General features: G+C 36.5%; 1 protein-coding gene across 1 annotated transcript in view; it reads right to left on the bottom strand.

The window, feature by feature from the left end:
• The window catches only part of KCND2 (potassium voltage-gated channel subfamily D member 2), a 563,422-nt gene that overhangs the window by 369,999 nt on the left and 172,565 nt on the right, over window positions 1–20,858 (bottom strand). The window lies entirely within an intron of this gene.

Genomic DNA, 20,858 nt, shown 5'->3' with positions numbered 1-20,858 from the left:
CTTTTAAAGGTTTCTTTTGCAAGTGAGGAATATAATGACCACAAGTGACTATAACAAAACTATCAAGGGTTTTACAAACATTGCTTTTGCATCATTAGTAAAAAGACCAACACAGTAGGGAAAAAATAACATCTTAATAATATGAAATTAGATTTGATCTTGTAAATTCCCAGAAATGTCCTGGGGGAACCCTAGAGGTCAATGAACCTCACTTTGAGTTTGGTTGTGTTGGAGAATCATAAGGAATAGAGGTTACAAATTTAGAAGCACACAGAGGACTTTTTTTTTTTTTTTTAGCCTCCAGCATCTTTTATTTTTCCTAGAACCTGTATACAATTAACTCTAGCAGGGCAGTACTCAATACTATTAAGTCTCACATTTTAGATTAACTACTTATTATAAATGTGAATGCACATCCTCATAACTGGCAAACTAAATGACATAGATTTATTCATTTATGTAACCATACAAAATTTTATATGCAACAGGAGCTTCTATACTATAGAATCTGACCTTACAAACTAGCTTACATATAAAACATAGTTACACAGAGGACTTTTAAGAAATGTTTCAGGTGTGTCTGTGCTCTTTTTATAGTCTACATTTAAAGGTAAGAAATCAAGTTATAAATTAATTTCAACTTTTTTCTTTTGATTGAAAATCCATCACCAATGCTCTTATTTAGTTCAGAAAACACCTCTCAATCAAATTATTTCAATATGCGCCTGAATGTTATGCACTGCACCAGTCTCCTTCCAATTTACTCCTCCTCCTAGAGCCAGAGTTAATTCACTTATAGTTCTTTAGTAGTTCTCCATTGCCCTCAATATAAAGTCCCAAATGCTTTCTCATAGTTTGATTCTTCCTAATTGGACCCTCTTAACCTTTTCCTCTTTTGTCATTTACCACAGCTACATCAAACTTCATGATAAAGTTAAGCATATCTTCAGTTTCTTAAATATCATATTTTTTCTCTCCAGACTCCTAGTCATCACATATGTTATCCTTTTTGAATGAAATTCTTTCTTTTCTCATGATATTCACTTTCTGTTCCTGCCGTTTAATGCTATTGTTTCGACACTTCATCATTGTTCAATTCTGCTTCAGTAGCATCTGTACCTCTTCTATCATAGCATTTATTACAGTATATTGGAATCGATTGCTCCACAGAATGTAGCCCCTGTTAGCTATTAAGCAGCATACTGTTAGTAGTTGTCACACAATCAACTAAGGCAGTTACCTGTTGACTTGGTTTTATAGAATTTTAATTGTAGAGATGTTTAAAGAATGGGTTGATACCCATATTAGAATATGATAAATGCACTTTGTTTAAATGCCCTATGTTCCAGTATGTATATCATTCAAATTGAAAAATATAGTTCTGAGAATTTCATAGGTATTGCTTAATATTTTTACTGTTTCCATTCCCAACATTTTCAAATAAGATGTAAACCAACTGAAGTACCTAGAGCTTGCCAGATTTACCTTATAATTCAGCTCATTGTTATACAAAATGGAAACAGGGGTGATTGTATGATCATACAGAAGGATACATGTTACAAAAATGTACAATTTTGAAAGATTTTCAGACATGTCAAAGACTAAAAAGAGAGAGAGAGAGAGATGGGCGTCTTTTTCCATTATTAGATAACTGGTATCTCTATAAATATGGTAAAATATATACATATATATATTTCTCTATAACTATGTGAGAAAAGAGACACAACACCAATGAAGTAAAAATTATTCTAGCAGCAAACAAAAAAAGAATCTGAATTTTTTTAATTAAAATGTATCAGTATTATCTTTTTAACAGATTCAAAGAATTCTTTCATACAAAAGTTCTTACAAAAATGGATAAAGATTTTCTCACACATTTTCCTATTCTTAGACTCTCAGATTTGTTTCACATGTAAAAAATACACATTCATTGCCAGCTTTTAATAATTCGTTCACAATTTACTATCCTTAATACTGGAGCCTTGGCATTGCTAGGGTAGCACATGGCATTGCTTAGAATAGTGGGTGAAATGTTGATTTGCCCAGCTAAGTCTTTCCCATTTGTGGATGTTAATGGTCTGAAGAGTTTTCTCATCTGGAGACAAAAAGTGGTCAGTCTAAGGTTCAGACTAAAATTCATCAAGACTTCTGGTCCGCTGAATGATGTTTGAGTGTGCAGTGCAGCCCACGGGGCAGAGTAACAAGGCCCTGCTTACAACAGGACATTCCTGAACTGTGGCAGAATATGTGGGAAAAGGGCTGAGCGAATTATGTGCTATACCCTAGGAATTTGGGGTCCTTATGTAATTTAAATATGTGTGAAATATTAGCAGATGCTGGTTTATGATCAAAACCATCCAATGACACTGACTTAGGTAAAATAAACATGAAACAAACTGTGACAAAGGCACTGGGAGACACTGGGGGATTTGCTCAGAGGCCACTCTCTACATCAAAGCAAACGAGAGAACATGACTAGCTTAAAATGCCAAACTGGGACTTTTCTGTATTCATCATGTACACTTGACAATGAAGGTATCTCCCATGGAGCTTTTTCCACTTAAAAGAAGTCATATTATAAACGCAAGGGAGACCTGTAAACAAACAGTACACTGCCCCTTACAATATTTTCCAAAGAGAGTAGTGTATTCTACGGCTGCAGGAAAGATGATTACAACATTTAAATTTAGCTTGGTAATTTCAGTTTTAAGAGTCAAGCCCAAAATTAAATCGATCATCAGCATCTTGAAAATGCTAACATGTAAATCAATTTTCAGTGTTATAGAAGTTTTGTAGAACATGAAGAATTTCTAAATTCTTTCTTCCATTTGATTTTTACTAAATGAATACCCTTGTCTTTAAGACATACAAGTGTTATGAAAATGAAATTTGGATAAGATTTTATATTTTGGGTAGGTTGACATGTAGAGAATATATTTCAGTATAAGTAAATATTATAAGAAATAGAGTTTAATTTTTATTTTTTTCTTCCCTTCATTCATTGAAGCATTATGATTGAATACAAACCTAATTATGTGTTCTTTTCATTTTAGACCTAGGAGATACTTTCTTATTAATTTTAAAACTACAATCCATTATTGATACACCTAAGATAATTTACATATAAATAGATAAGTCAGTTTTTACAGTAATCATGAATGGATGTGAGACAAGAACCATAGAGAAGGCTGAACGCTGATGAATTGATTCTTTCAAACTGTGGTGCTGGAGAAAACTCTTGAGAGTCCTTTGGACAGCAAGGAGATCAAACCAGTCAATTCTAAAGGAAATCAACCCTGATTAGTCATTGGAAAGACTGATGCTGAAGCTGAAGCTCCAATACTTTGGCCACCTGATGCGAAGAACTAACTCATTGGAAAAGACTCTGACTGAGGGCAGAAGGAGAAGTGGGTGACAGAGAATGAGACAGTTGGATGACATCACTGACTCAATGGACATGAGTTTGAGCAACCTCTGGGAGATAGTGAAGGACAGGGAAGCCTGGCATGCTGCAGTCCATAGAGTTGCAAAGAGTCAGACACGACTGAGTAACTGAACAAAAGTCAGTACTATATGCAGGTCATTCTCTTACTTCCAAAATAAAATTGACAAGTTATAAAAAATGAAAATGAAACAGGAAGGGAGGAAGACTATAAGGGAGAGACAGAAGAATGTAAAAGAAGTTTACTGAAATTTAGTAGGGAATTTAAAAAGGAATAAAAAAGAATGGTGTAGCAGATGAAGTGATTGAGAAAAATCACTTCATTTTGCCTGCTCCTCACAAGCCAGGGGGAAACATGATACAGCCAGGCAATAGGGTCAGGGTTAATGTGCTTCCAGTATATCTCTGAAAACGACAGTGTGACTTGGGGGAATGGTGCAGTATAGAATCACGGGATGGGGCTCTGCAGCACACTCACAGTGAGATTTTGCTGTGCTAAATAACAAAGAGAGAATCTTAGGAGAGTTAAGTTACTGAGACAATACTGTGACAGAAAATAGAAAATGTCTTCAGTATAAAAGTAGCTAGAACATATAGCAGTGGTAGGTGCAAATTAAATAGGTGATGTTGGCCCTGGGGTCAACATGAAGGCAGAATTCAAGTGTTTGCTTCAACTCTTTCATCACTGTATGCCATATTCCTTTGGATATTAACTACCCCACAGATAGTTGTTTATTGAATAGATGCTGAGAAACATTGCCTCCTGCAAGAATTACAAATCTGTGGCCTTGAGAATGCTGTCTGTGTGCATGTATGTGTGTATTTTCATTCCAATATCCCTTTGCAAAGTTGCAAAATGTTCTTTATAATGAGAGTGAATAGGGCAAGATAAATTTCTAGCAACCTAGATGGAGGGGCTAAGCCAAGATATTATTGTTTATTACTGTGTTTTTCCCTCCATTATATGCTCAGTTTGCACCTGTTACATAAATATAAACATAGCAGAGAAGAGCATAAAGAAGAGGAAACAATATACAAATATGCCATACAAAGAAAACTAATTATATCCATCCTTGAAAAACAATAAGGAGAGAGAAACAATTGTGAAGTTTTACTAGAAAAATTGAATCAAATTGTCCCCACTTTGAGTAAACTTTGTCTTGCAATGTTTTCTTTTTTTCAAGACAAATCTGTGATAGCAGCAGATATTAACTGTGGAAGTACACTAGCAAGATGCATGCCACACTGAAGGACAAAATAGTTAGCTCAGCCTTAAAGATGTGGAGAAAAAAAACTGTCCTTCACTTATTTGCCTTTAGATTAAGTGGTAGATTAAACCTGACTTCACAAATATTGCCAAGTAAGCTGATAATTTATTTTTAATTCCATTTACTTTGATACTTCCAATTATTTTCTTTAGTAGCTGGGTTCAGATTTCCTATATGGGGCTGATTTCTGGTCTCTGCTTATGAAATGAAAGATGAGGTCAAATCCATCTGTAGGGATGGATTGTTTATTAAAGAGGGGACCTAGTTCCAGAGACATTACAAAAAAAAAAAAAAAAGCCTCCAGATCAAATGCATCTTTCTTCCTATGGCATCCGTTCTTAGCTTTCAGGGTTAGGCGTCACCACCATTAACAGAAGAGATTATGACCAAAATATCCCACCACTTTAATTACTTGTGATTGATTTGCAAGGCAATGTGATAGCATCATCTTAATTAGTTGCTCTGAATTGTATCTGACAAACCACTGGATAACATATTCACTCTTTTCCTATAGGTCTTATGTTGAACCAGATTCTTCATATGTTTTATCTCATGTGGGCTTCATTCAGTTTCGTCAAGAGGTTAATACCATCTACAATTTGGAAATGACAACTTTAGAGACATTATTAACATGCACAGAGTTACAAACCCAATGGTGGCTGTGCTAGGGCTTGAATTCCCAAGGTTCTGATCCCAAAGCTGCATAGTTACAATGCTCCACTGACTTGAGAGTCAAGTTTCCATTGAAATAACATTAACTTTGGCATCGATATCAACAGAAGACATTACAGTTTGTCAATGGCATAGATACCGTGAGAACTTCAGAAACACAGAGTAATTAACCATTTTCTCAGAAGCCTATAGGATAACCTACCACTTAAATGGGCTTCCCAGGTGGCTTCCCTAGTAGCACAGATGTAAAGAGTCTGCCTGTGATACAGGAGACCAGGGTTCTATTCCTAGGTTGGGAAGATCCCTGGAGAAGAGAATGGCTACCCACTCCATTATTCTTGCCTAGAGATATTCCATGGACAGACCATGGGGTTGCAAAGAGTCGGACATGGCTGAGCACTAAGCAAACCCAGGTGGCTCAGTGGGTAAAGAATCTGCCTCTAATGCAGGAGACGCAGGTGATTTGGGTTTGATTCCTGGGTCAGGAAGATCCCCTGAAATAGAATGGCATCACACTCCAGTGTTCTTACCTGGGAAATCTCAAGGACAAAGGAGCCTGGTGGGCTATAATTCAGGGGGTCACAAAGACTCAGACATGACTGAGCACAAACACAGCATTTAAATATTTTTATCCATGAGAAGAATTAAGAAAAGTGCCTTATAGTTAAGCTTAGTGTGAAACAAGCAAGTTTATCTTAAAAGAATGTGGGAATTAATATATCCAAAATTATTATATTTTATTGTGTTCAAGTAGAGTTCAAATACTCTGATAGAAAATAAAGAGCAAAATCACTATAAGAAGCAGTTTGCTTTTGATAGAAAGCCAAAATTTAAAATGCCAGCAGTATGTACCAGAACAGGAAGGGTTAGTAAACAAGGTGATAAAATGTATCATTCTGTTATAAGAGCCAGCCAACATGGTAATAGGTTCTTTGAGAGTGAGAAATATTTCCTGTCTGTCAAGGAGGGTAAAGGAAGACAAGTTAGTTCAGTTTCAACTGTCTTCCATCTTAGATGGGGGTTCTTGTGCTTAGAACATATGGAGACTCTGTAAGCGGCTTTCTGGGAGAAAAACAAACAACAAACTCAAATATCAATTTAGGTGTGATCTGTGAGACTGATATTTAAGACAGCAGGATGCTCTTACTTTAGGGGTTAAGTTGAAGGTGTAGTCTGACAATGGACTTCTGATATCTCCAAAGAACTGCCTCCCTCAGAGTCTAGGGAAATCTTTTAAACAGTATTGAGCTAATGAATAAATCATATTTGCCAAAAACCCTTCCAAATGTATGGTCTCAGGTTAGAAAGAAGGGCCCACACTACTTTTAGACGAGGCAACAAGACTAACAGGAAGACTTCTGTGAAAGAGGACATCAAGGAACTGAGTGCCCTCTGGTCTAGGGGAGGTAGCTGGAGGCAGAGAAGTCAATTAAGAGCTCTGACACTAAGGTCTCCATTTAAAAGCTATAAGGTGGTGAAGACTAACCAGATGAGTTTGGGAAAATCCCGTGGCAAAAGATTTGTATCTTTTTCTAAAGGTGTAACCCACAATGATTGCACACTTCTGAGAGAAGTCCTGTATACAGTAGACCACAAGCTACATACATAGCAACAATTCAGAAATGTCTGTGGGAAGCATCAACAAAGAATCAGTCCTAGGACAGAATGCCTTCAGTGTGCTCTTACAAACATCCCTGAGCAGTGGGTCTTGAAGTCTATGACAAATTTTTGGTCAAGCTGTTTCCACTGAAAAGTACTGGTTTGAAAAACCAATAATTTAGAATGGCTACACACAAAATAAATGGTTCACAAATTTTCCTTCTGAAGATTTTGTGATACATTGTTATTATTAACCAGTCCTTTACTATTAAAATTAAATAGCCAATTGAGACAAACTGTTCTGAGCCTGTTCTTCCACCTCTGATTGAGACTGGGTGGCAGATACTGGGGATAATGACATCCCTGAGCAGTGAGGTGAATTGACTCTGATATACTGTCTTGGGGCTTCCCAGGTGGCATGGTGGTAAAGAATCTGCCTGCCTACAAAAGAGATGCAGGTTCCATCCTGGGTCAGGAAGATCCCCTGGAAGAGGAAACGGCAACCCACTCCAGTATTCTTGCCTAGAAAATTCCATGGACAGAGGACCCTGGTGGGCTACAGTCCATGATGCTGCGAAGAGTCAGACATGACTGAACAACTAAGCATTCCATGTTGACTCCTGGAGTAGAAAAAATTTCCCAAATCTCACAGGGTCCCAATGGGTACAGGGAGGGAGAAACTGAGTCGAAGATTAGAGGGTTGCCCAGTAGCTACATTCACAGCAAGCAGAGTAACCAAGGACCTAAAGCTACAGACTAGGGAACCCAAAACAGGAGCCTGGATGGAGGAAGGATCTTAGCCTCAGGTTTATAGCATTAGTTAAAGAAGCAGAGTCCAGAGAACCAGCTTGGAAGAATGAGAACATTATGGTTATCCTCATTGGATAGTTTTAGCATTAGAGGCTACTAACAGGTAACATATGAAAAGCAAAGAGGGACAGAAATGCCTCAGCAGTCACCAAGGCCAGAGAAGGGCACCCCAACAACATGATTCACCATAACACATGAGGGTAGAACCAGTCCAAACTCAGAAGTTAGCCCTAGGAAAACAGATCCTTTTTCCAGTCTCATAAAGATAACTGCACTGATGAAGGAGGGAGAAAAGGGAAAAACAGCATTGAGTGGGATTTTTTGGATTTGAATTGATCCCATATTTTCTTGAGACTGTTTCGAAATGTTTTGAAGAACAACAACAAAAGGTTTTAAATAAGGAAAGCTTGAGAACCTTGTATTTATTTTCAACCAGCCAGAATGGCAAGGCTCATGAGGATATTTAGATCACTTTAGAACATAAAGAGGGAACAGATTTTGGCATATCTGTATTAGAGTATGCAAAACTCCAACCATGGTACATATGCCAAGCCCAGATGAGAGGATCCACCCCTTCACTCTTTTTCTACATTTAGCACTTTGAACTTAGTAATTTTCCTAAAGATTGTGCAGGGAGGATGTACTAAACAGCCTTCTACCACACAGTCATCCTGCTGCTTCTCTACACTGAATCTCCCAGAAGCCGCTTCTGACAGGTGGTGCCCTCACCGTGACAACTCCTTAAAAAGTGAGGGCAAGTCCAGAGCTCCCACCCCTTTTCTGGGGAGAAGCATTTGTGCTGGGCTGGCTGGTTCCAAGATTGTGCATGGAGGAGTTCTACCTTGCTATCTAGGCTATAATTAGACCAGCCTAGCAATTCAAAGTGTGGTACCTCCATAATGAGGGAGCAGCCTGAGATGATGACTGGTATTCATATGGTCCTAACTAAAAACAGGAATTCTTTGTAAACTAAGATCAAGGTGGTTCATGTCAGGTTCTCATCAAATAGCATTTATAAACAGTAAGCTCTAAACCTGGCTGAAAATGAACAATCATCAGTGGAGTTTTGGAAAAAGGCTCTTAGTGTCATCAAGGTCAGACCCAATAATATATGGTAAATGTTTTAAACACTTTCACATTGCTTTCCTTACAAATCAGTGCTGTGATGAACATGTCCAGTTCTTCTATATTCAAAATAGAAACCTGATTTTCAGCAGGGATGTCATGTGGGCAGTCATTTGACAGGAAAGGCTAAAGTTTCCTGGCCACAGACAAGAGACAAGGTCTTTGCCCTGGACTTCTATGCAAAATAAATTGTCTAAGCTCTCTGACCCAAAGTTTCATCATCTCTAACAGAGAGATAATTATCTATATTTACAATTATTATGACAATATGATCACAGTGCTCAATTCACACATAAAGGACACTGACATTATTGTTGTTGGCTAAGCATCACCCCTCCGTTAGCCACACCTGTCACTAACTAAAGTGGCAAATCCTTGAAGTGCACATACTACGATTAGGAAATCTAGTAGTGTCAAGTACAATCTCATAACTGAATATGTGTCAATCATATCTCATTCTTCCATATGTTAGTCATATCTCATTCTTACCATTATGTATTTTATTGATATATTTTATTTTTATAGGATCAAATACCTGTCACTAAATTAACCATAATTACAATAATAGTATAATATATTGTTATTGCTGTAACAAAATCACTCAGCACTTGAATTTGTTCTCTTATACATTTCTGTCTCACAAAGCTCATGATTTTATATATGTCAAATTATACAATGAATGCTTGATTCCTATGTTAATAGTTTTCAATGGCATATACATGTCAGAAATCATTTTGAGGACAGTGTTCTCTTCCTTTGGTCTTCATTATATTTTTTTTTGACATTATTTTTTCCTTCTTATCTATACTCAGAAAATGAAAGTGTATCCCACCTCCTTAGTCATCAAAAGACAGATGACAAGATTATGGATTTTGTTTCACTGTCTACTTGCAGGCTGATCAAATGTCTTTTGAGACACTTCTCTCTCCACTCCAGATGGATACACATCTCTTCTACTGAAGTTGTCCTTGACTACTGAGCATGCAGTGTATGTATGATTGGCTTGCAACTAGTTAAGTGAAGCTCATCTCATTAAGTGCCTGGGAAACTGCTCTTTTGAGATACACCATTGCCAAAGTCTTCCTTTTTCCTTCCCATCCTATCAAGACCTATTTTCATCAATTCTACAAATAATTCTTGAGCCCTTTAAACCAACCACGCAATCTTATAATAAGTCTCCTCTACTAACCTCCTAACTGCAAAGAGGTACTGTGTTCCAATAAATTCTTTGTTTCTGTTTTCTGTAATTTTAAATCTCTGAATATTATAAAAGTAAAATTGGTATAATGTCTACTTATGAAAATATCTTTCTTGCAGTGCAATATTTATCATTACTAATCACAGAGAAATTATTCTATGCAAGGCACTAACTATAGGCTTTAAATGCATTAATTGTATAGTATTCATAACAACCCTAACGTAAATTTTAAAAAAGAAACTTAAATTAGAAAATTCCTTAAGGCCAAGCTGCAAGAAACTGACAAAGCCAGAACTCAAATTCAGAGAACTGTATTTTTACCATTATGCAAAACTAATGACCTTAACTTCCTGATTCTTTGCTCAGGGTCTAGTTAGTAGGGGTTAGGGAAGGGGAGAGAAAAAGTATCTTTCTAAAATTTTTTTTCTGGCAGGGAAGTTTACTTAGGCCAGCCATGTTTATTTTTTCTAAATCAGTCAAAACACTGATGATTAATGGAATTCACTCTGAGATCCCGACTATAAGTTGTAGCCATCAATTTTTTACAGTATTTTTAACTTTTTCTATATCCTTAAATACACGTGCGTGTGTGGCGGGAGAGTGTGTGTGTGTGTGTGTGTGTGTGTGTGTGTATCTTAGGTAGTCAGTAGAAAAAAGGTGAGTCCAAAATGATGGTTAAGAAAGCCCTGGAGAAAGAGAACATAGGAAAAATTCCAGGACTAGAGTGGTAACTTCTGGGAAAAAAACACATCCCTGATTGATGGCAAGTATGAGCCCTATCTTCATAACACAGAACCAATCAGGCTCCAGTGGGAGGAGACAGAAAGTAAGAAAAAGGGAAGCCCAGTAGCGTTGAGGCCGCTTCTTTGGGTCAGCCAGCCCTCCCCTCTTTGTGGTGTAATGTTTGCTGTCTGCTTAATAAAACCTTGAGATGTAACTGAACCACTGGTCCATTATTTCAGATCTTTGCTGTGAGGAGACCACACTGAGGGAAAAGAACACACCACCTGACATACACACACACACACACGCATGCACATGCACACACATTTACAGTTGACCTTTGAACAATGAAGGGTTTAGGGGAGCCGTCCCCTGCACAGAGGAAGATCCATGTGCTGTGCTTCCTCTGTAACTGAGGTTCAGCCCTGAGATTCAACCAGTGGCAGACATGTAGCACTGTTGTGTTTACTGTTTAAAAAGAACCCTCCCATTAATGGACTCATGCAGTTCAAACCCATGTTGTTCCAGGGTCAATTGCATGTATAAAACCTCCTACCACTGCCATTTCCAGCTCCAAGAGAGGCTTCATATTAGATCCTATTGCTTAGTCAATTGCATTAAAAGGAGAATCCTTTGTATATACAAATGCCTGTAACATGTTGCCAGGACAAATGGGATTCATCTGCATTCTAAATATGCTGAAATTTAACAGACATCACTTACAAATAAAGGGCTTTTTTTTTTTCTTTGACCAGTCATTTTAATTTTGCTTCCTAAAAATGCAGAAGCTATGAGAAATTCATTAGCAGCCCCTTCAGCAATGCATAGCAGATGGGAATTTGAAGCTTTAAGAGCTGCAGGAGGAAAAAGTTGCCCCTCCCTGGTAGTAGCCCTTTTATTTCAGGATAGACAGTGATCCAGGTTTAAAAATGACTTGTGGGTGATATATATAGGAAGTACAATATGTTCCAATTTGACAACAGGAACAAGACTTTTTAGAGGAAAATATAATGCAGGGAGTCACTCATATTCACTTATATATTTTAAAAAGGCAGAGGGATTCAGTGATACAATGATAAATTATTTCACCAACAGAGGATTTAGGGAAGGCCAATCGACTGAATTTTCAGCAGAGAGAAAGTGTCAATTAGCTAAGCAAGTGATTTAACTCATGATTTCTTTTTTCACCGAATGACCTGCCTGCCTGAATAATTTAATGCCTATTTTAGCAATGGTTAGGATAGTAAAGCAATGGATTCGTTTGGTGGAACAATTAAATGAAAAAAAGAGTCCAACCCCTTATGGGTGGGAGGCTAGATAGCATTCTCAGAGTTCAGTTACTCAAAGCTGTTTCTTTAGCCTGAATGCTGCTGCTCAATTGAGAGTAGTGAGTTGAGGTCAAGCGAAGCCAGTGATTCTCAAGCCTAGATGAACAGAAGCATCACGTGGTAAACTAATCAAAGATTACCCATGTCAGGGTCCCATTCAGTATCAGTTCAGTTGCTCAGTTGTGTCTGACTCTTTGTGACCCCATGGACTGCAGCACACCAGGCTTCCTTGTCCATCACCAACTCTTGGAGCTTGCTCAAACTCATGTTCATTGAGCGGATGATGCCATCCAATCATCTCATCCTCTGTTGTCCCATTCTCTTCCTGCCTTCAATTTTTCCCAGAGTCTCATTAGAAACCAATTTCATTAGAATCTCTGCATGTCAGGCATCTGGGGAATGGGTATTTCTAAAAGCCACCCCTTTCCTGTACAGGGTGATTCTGATAAGCTCTATGGGTTGAGAGATCAGTTGGTGTTTTGGATACAAATTAAATCCAGTTCAAGGCAGACTTTGGTTGCTGAAAGTAGTCTGTTCTTGAGGTGTATCTTTTTATCACAAGATAAATTCTCCTTAACTTTTCTTGCTTATTGGGTTGGGAAAATAATAAAAGGTGCTTTATAAATCTTAACCAAACACTACACTTTGTGATATCATTGTAATTTATGTATGAGCCCCTTTCTTCGTTATCACAATGTGAATATAACCTTCTGAAAGGCATCCTTGTTTATATCTAGATAAATGCTTGCCAAGATCTTGGCATTAAGATGATAAAGTCAAGGTTCTAAGATCTCTTAATAGGATTTAGAAAGAAAAGGAGAGATTAATATCACAACTGAGGTAGAAAGTAGAATTGACCTTTTGTATTAGAGGAAAGACAATCTTAAAAAAAAAGGTGTTCTATCTTAAAACAAGTAAAACACTTCATAATCCAACTGAAATCTTTTCTTGGATCAGCTTTTACCAAGTGGCTATTTAGTGGTTTCTTTTAACTGAACATTTATTACATATATTTCTGAAATTTATAAAAGGCCAGTAAAAGAAGTCTTAGAACGCTCAGTGTTAAATCTACACAGCAGGGCCTGGATACCTGGTTCAAAGAAATTAAGTTTATATCCACCATAAGCCAGATCTTCTTTCTTTAAACTTTGGATTCTGTGTTGTGCTGTTCTCACTGAGACACTGTAAATTAAAGGATAAAATGTGACTTTCCACTCTGCTTCCCGTAATGATGTATTCTTAGTTGAGCTTAGGTGAGAAATTTGAATGTTTCAGAAAACCAGATTGCTTTTTTCCTGCCTCAGGGACTAAAGTGGCACAACACAGGATCGTATATCATTCCAAAAAATTTATACTTGCTTACATATTAGATTTTGTTTTAGCCTTTTATTTCTTCTCAACAGATTTTTCATAGCCACAATACTGGAGGCTGTTTCTGAAAACTGCTAATTTTTAAAAATAGACCAGTCAACCAAATTAGCAGGATGACTGAGGGAGAACTTTATTAGGGAATGAACAGCCGGAAGGTCTCAATAAATCTTTTCAGTCATCTGAAAAAATGAAAAACTTGGAAGGATGAGGGGGATGGGCTATGATTAGCTCAGATTTATTCCAACAACCAAGAAAAGCAAATGTATGACTTTGTATAAGTCCCTCTGAGATTTCATTCTCACAGACTTAACTTTTTCTTGCCTGGGGGAGTGGGGCATGGGGAGAGGGGCCACAATCATTTCCTATGATTTGCATGGATTTAGGTACTAGATATCCTATTAGGAAGGTATTTACTTTAAAATACTTATCAGCATGTTCGACCTTTCCCTTATCAGAAAGCTTTCTTAATATCTGCATGATATATAGCTCACTATAATTTTTAAAAACATTTTCCCTCATAGTCTAAGTCCCTTTAGTGCCAGGTTGTGTTTTTCTTTTGTGCCTGGCGTAAGCTACAAAGGAAACATTCATTCAATCAAAAGAAGGGCTGTATTACTCTTTGAAAGTACTGTTTTGCTTAATTTTAAAAATGTGTGTGATTTCTCTGATTATGAGATTTTTAAGAGCACAGACTTGGTCTGGTGTTAAAGTAGACACTAAGAAATCTTTTGATGAATTGAACTGATTGTCATGAAATTGACTGTTATTTTAATACATACTTAGAGTTATTAAGCCAGATTTTATGGAAAATGATTATAAGTTATTGTGAAAGTCAATTGCAAGAAATTAATATTATCTAGAGTGTCAAGGAGATTTCTATGAAGTGATATTTGAGCCAAGAGCATAAAAACAAGTAGGCAAAGGTGGGGGGTGGGGTGGGGGAGAAAAGTGGGACAGGGAGGGGGTACCTTTGAAATAGAGGCAAGAGTATTTGCAAAGGCCCTGAGGCAGACAGAGGGTTGACACATGAAATAAACTGATAAAAGCCAATGCAGATGTAGCACAAAATGGGGTAGAACAGTTTTAAGAAAGATTAATAATTCAAACAACTTCTGGCTGTTACAGAAAAAATGATAGACACCTAAGAAAAGACATGGGCAGGCCAGACAGGATACTACTGAAGCAATCCAGGCAAGAGAAGACATACCTGGGTGTGACAATGTGGGTGATGTTCAGAAAGGGAGTGACTCAAACATATTTGACAAGGCTTGCTAATGATTTGAATAATGACTGAAAGAAATAAAGATGTTCAGAACGACTCTCCAGATTCTAATTTTCTAGTTTTGTAAATAGGAAGAGGACTGTCCATTCCATTAAGGGATGGAACACAGAAGGAGCACAGGGGTGTAATACTGTATAATCTGGAACACGCTGAATGTGATGTGCTTTTGAACATCTAACAGGTGATATCTAGAAGAGATCTGATACACTCCTCTGGAGGTCAGGAGAGGAATGAGTTAGAAATATAATCAGAGTCATTGGCATGAACAACTGGTTTTGAGCTGAAGCCATTCACTGGGTTAACTGGCCTACAATGAAATATAGAATAGAAAGGAAAGGCAGGCCTTAGACTAAGCCTATAAATTTAGATTTAATTTGTATAGAATAGAGCAGGCTTGAAGTAATATTTTCAGAAGGTAGGAGCAAAAAAATATAGTAGGATTTTATGACAATAATAGTCCAGTTGAGTTAATTCATATACACTACATATCATGTGTGTAAGTAATGTATGCACTAATTTGACATGTATTATTATTGTATCTGGCTGAGCCCAGATGTACAGACACAGGCCACATAAAACGAATAGTTGCCTTCATCAGGGGTTTGTGATTTTTATGATCAGAAGGTTAAAGCCAGTGGGGCAATGGAATTAGGGATAGTGACATTATGATCCATGCAATTCAAGCTGGTTAAGAAGAAAAATGAAAATAGAAGGAAAGAGTGGGAGCAGGTAATCAATAAGGAGAGATATCTGATAGTGATAAGAAGGTACTGGATGTCCTGATAGGGTGGAAGAATGATGAAGTGAGGGTGCTTCAACAACCAAGCTGATGAATGAAGAAAGGACAATTACAGTAGCACTAAGGAAACTGAAGTAATGATGAAGTGGGAAATCATCATACGGAGGTTGCTGCTGCTGCTAAGTTGAGTCAGTCATGTCCGACACTGTGCGACCCCATATACGGCAGCCCGCCAGGCTCCTCTGTCCCTGGGATTCTCCAGGCAGAATACTGGAGTGGGTTGCCATTTCCTTCTCCACATGTGGAGGTTATATGGAGGTTATTTCAATAATTAAAGGTATACTTCCAAAGTAAAATGCTTAAATTAGTGGAGGTGATACGGTTCTGAGGGATAAATATAGAGCACAGCTGTGAGACTGATTGCCTGAATCATGGCAGAAAATTTGTGGGAGATGAAGAGGTCAAAATGAGGCAATAGACTCTACCAAATAGGGTATCGTGAGGGTAACTCACACCAATCTGCACCATCACTGCAGGAACTGGGTTGCAGAAGAAAAAGGAAGTAAATGGACTCAATAAATTTAATTAAATGATCCACAGTGATGAAATACTCAAATGGAGGTAATGGTAACTAGAAAACTGGTAATTATTGGAAGAAAATTTTTTGGAAAAACCCTAAATGGCTTGTGATCTAGCTGAAAGTAGAATAATCTGTTTAAACTACTTTAAAATACAATGTCTTGGTTTCTGCCTCTGGAACCATATTTTTGATATAAATGAACTATCAGAATGAAACTTTGTTATTGTTATTTTTAAAGCTTGGCATGATTAGACTGTTCCCAATATGAAATTTAAAAAATTATTAAGAATGATAAAGGATAAAGCTTTCCAAATAGAGGATTTCACCCTATATTGCCTTTTTTTTTTTTTTTTAAGCAGGAGATTTTTTTCCCTAGCAGGAGAGAATTATAACATCATCAGATTTAGTACAAGAGGAAAAAATTGAACTTCAGTCTAATAGATTAACTCACTGTACATGTTCAGAAAAAAAGGAAATTGCCTTAGGAAATATCTGAAACATAATAAATCAGTTTAAGGAATAAAACAGTACTATATATTATAATGCCAAAAAATCATCCTGGAAGCATTGATTTATCTAAGTCTTCCACAGAGAAAAACCCCTAGCTAGCTAATGTTAATCACCTAACATGAAGCATTTATTTAAAATATTCAGAGAGAAAATGCCAACTAACAGGCAGTAACATGAATTTCTCTTTTCCTATTAAGTTGAAGAACTTTTTCTTGATGTTTTATTATAAACTGTAGTACAATGCTTCTTCAGAATTTCAAGGATAACTTACATGAAAAGGATCAAATTGCTACTGAAATATAATTTCATTATGTTGTACTGAATAGTTTGAGATTATTCTCTCTCTAGATATATGAGTGTACATGTATACATGTGTATATAAATACACATGAACGATTATTGATATTATATATCAAAGAAATGTCAAAAATTAACCACATATTTTTCTAATAAATTGCAAATGTAGACATATCTGGACAAACCTATAAAAAACTATGGTTTGTTTAGCACCTTAAAATTCTTCTACTTCTAGTTATTTCCTAGTTGAAAAACTGTTGGTGCTGCAGATAATGTTCCAGTCTTCAATAACTCTTCAAACTTTTACTTTACTCAAAGAGCATGTTACCATTTCACTGGATTGTTCAGCAGATTTCTATAAACTAGCCACTATCAACACGGTCCATATTGATGTGAATGTTAAGTCTTCCTTTAAATGTTTTTCTTCTTAAATAAACATTCTTCTTCATTACTGAATTGGGAGGATGGTGCCAGTAGTCACAATTATTACTCTTTGGAGAAGGAAATGGCAATCCACTCCAGCACTCTTGCCTGGAAAATCCCATGGATGGAGGAGCCTGATAGGCTACAGTCCATGGGGTCGCAGAGTCGGACACAACTGAGCAACTTAACTTTCCCTTTCTATATCATATCAAGAAATTTCCAAGATTTTTCATAGGTTAGGATTTCAACAGAACTAACTGAAAGCAGGGAATTTATATTGAACATGTGAATGAAAAACACATGATCTGGTGTAAAGAAGTATTTCCAAAATGAATGCATTGTCTTAGAAAAGGCTAGCAACATAAAAAGATCCTTGGTTATGACACAGAGTGGTGAGCTCAGAATAGAGTGACATCAGCCACAGTTATTTTCAGGCTCAGAAAAGAAAAACAGAAATTACAGAAAAGGAAACTATGTAGGAGACCACAAGTAGCGGTTTAGTGTAGGTACTAAACATGAATTTTTCAAAAGGAATAGGAAAAGTGAATCCAACTAAAAAAGTCTTGGTAACAGGTGAGTCACAAACCTAGTAAAGTGTAGTAAGATTCTTAAGCTCTCCCTGCAATACATATAAGGAAGTGATACATCAAGACTTTGAATACACAGGAGCAGAACTGAGAACAACCCAATCAAAAGACCACCATCACCGATTACCTAGACAGAGGTAGGATATTAAAACTATGTTCATGCCAATTCAATAATTCTGAATTTAATTTTTATTTATTTGCATGAGTTAAATGTGTAACTTCTCAGTGACTCAGTTCTAAAGTCTACTAATAATGGAATTAAATAATTATAAATCAATCCATTTTTACTTGACTCCTGACTAAGCAATGATAATGAAACCTTGTTTTTAATATTCTTTTGGACCAGGGAAAACATAAATAAAAAATAAAATGTAGTATGATAGTGTTAGAAGTAAAACACATTAATCCAGTTGTACCTACTGATCACTGGCTGCTAGATAGTATTCAGGCAGAAATAATTATCTATATATAACTCTTGAAAGATGCAATTAGTTACACAAGTTGCAAAAGTCCTAACTAGGTAACCTGAGAGGAAAATAGAACAATCGAGAGAGACAGGATTCACAAGGCCCAAGTGCTGCTACACCATTTGCTACCACTTTTTCTATAGTTCTGAGAATGGCACATATTTCCAATCTTCAATTTCTTCTTTTGTAAATAATAAGTAATATAACCTGTACATTATATAATACTTAATCGTGCACTATGAAAATACAGAAGTAAAAAACATTGTTTGTTTGTTTGTTTTTAACTAGTTAACATATAACCAGGTATAAAGTAAAGTAACAGTAAAAAGATGTGTGCTTTTCCCCACACGTACTGTCTCAACATTCTTCAAGGATGACAGACAAGTAAAAACTTAAAGTTAAAAATGCCATTTATAGTCATATCTAAAAGCATGAAATACACAGGAATAAACTTATAAAAAATATGCTCAGGATATTTACATTGAAAACTACAGAACACTGCTGAAAGTAAAAGAGACATAAGTAAGTGCTGGGATGTACCGTGTTCATGAAATAGATGACACAATATTATTAAGATGCATATTTGCCAAATTAATTTACACATTTAGTGAAATATCAATCAAAATTTCAGAAGGAATTTTTGTAAAAAGTGACAAAATTAATCTAAACTTACATGGAATTACTAAGGGCCTTTCATAGCCAAAAGCATTCTAATGAACATATTTGGAGGAATTACACTATTTCATTTAAAGACTCAGTACAATGCTATTGTGTGGTGCTATAGAAACAAACATAATACTAGGATGAAGGCATATTCATTAATGAAATGGAATAGAATATAGTGTCTAAAAATTGACCCTTACACATGTGGTCTGACGATTTTCAGCAACAAGCAAGGTAATTCAATGAGAAAGGATAGTTGTCTCAACAAACAGCACTGTAACAATTACAGTATCATTCAAATAAAGAAAGAAGGGGAAAAAAGAAAGCAATCTGTATCTGAGTATAAAGTGAAGTCGTTCAATCATGTCTGACTCTTTGCGACCCCTTGAATTGTAGCCTATCAGGCTCCTCTGTCCATGGAATTTTCCAGGCAAAAGTACTGGAGTGGATTGCCGTTTCCTTCTCCAGGGGATCTTCCCAACCCAGAGATCAAACCTAGGTCTCCTACATCACAGGCAGATGCTTTACCATCTGAGCCACCAGGGAAGCCCTGTATCTGAGTATGCTCCTCAGTGAATAAGAACATTAAACTCTGTGTGTGTGTGCATGTGTGTGTAGGTAGAGAGGGCAATGATCACAACTAACTGATGAAATAATGAGGAAGTCTGGTTTTGAACTGAACAGCAGTAGACTATAAAATAATTTCTAATACCATGTTTGGGTAATTCTAGTCTTAATCTCTTTTTTTCTCAGATGATATCCTTGGTGATCCTTCAGTCTTCACTATTGTTCTGCTAAGTGTTCTCATCACCTCCCATGTCTTCACATGTGTTACAGCATGCAGTGATTTGCAAATCTTTATCTCTAAATTAGATTTCCTTCCTATTAGAATCCATATTTGGGTTCCAGAAATGTAAGTTTGATTATCTCATTGATAGATTTCTCTGGCTATACTACCGGGACCACAAACCCAACATCCACCACAGATATATCTCACTGTTTGTCTCCTTGCATTATTTCTCTTTCATCCCATTCAGCTCTTCTTTTGTTCCCTGAATTGATTACTGATACTGCTTTTCACTCAATCTCCAGAGTTACAAGTTCAACATTCATTCTTAACTCCTTTGTAACCTTCATAGTCAGGAGTTTAAGATTATATTCCTTAAATATTTTTGAACTGACCTTTTTTGTCCATTTCTGCTTCTATTTCCTTGGTTCAGGTCCCCCTTACTTAAATAAGCAATTATAGGAATCTCTTGGCTTGTTACCAGGATGACTGTTCAAAAGTATAAATCTGAATATGATAATCTTCCTATAACCTTCCCTTGACTCCCCATCACCTACATAATCAAGAACTTGGATGATCAAGTGAAAACTCTTCAGTATAACTTTCTAGCCTCACCCTTCACCTTTGTGTCTTCATACAGTACTATTCAATAATATCAAATTCTTTTAAATTTCTAGCATATCTGAAGATGTATCCTCATAGTTTCACAATGCACATTAATATACTAAGGGCTATATGAATATCGGTTGTATGGAAAGTTGCTTACTTTTTTTAATTGAGAAGTTCCCAAACACATTGAACTTCTAAGCTTCATTCCTATCTTTATTCCTTCCCCAGGAGTAACAATCGCATATCATAAAACTGTTTGATGACTATGATCTGGAAAATACTTATTTGAAGGATAAAATCAAAACCACTTAACCAGACATTCAAAAGATATTATTCTCTGACTCTAAGCTAATTTTCTAGCCTTTCCATTCCATATAG

Source organism: Bos javanicus, chromosome 4, assembly GCF_032452875.1.
Source record: "Bos javanicus breed banteng chromosome 4, ARS-OSU_banteng_1.0, whole genome shotgun sequence".
NCBI classification, from domain to species: Eukaryota; Metazoa; Chordata; class Mammalia; order Artiodactyla; family Bovidae; genus Bos; species Bos javanicus.
This window is presented reverse-complemented; position numbering and strand designations above follow the sequence as displayed.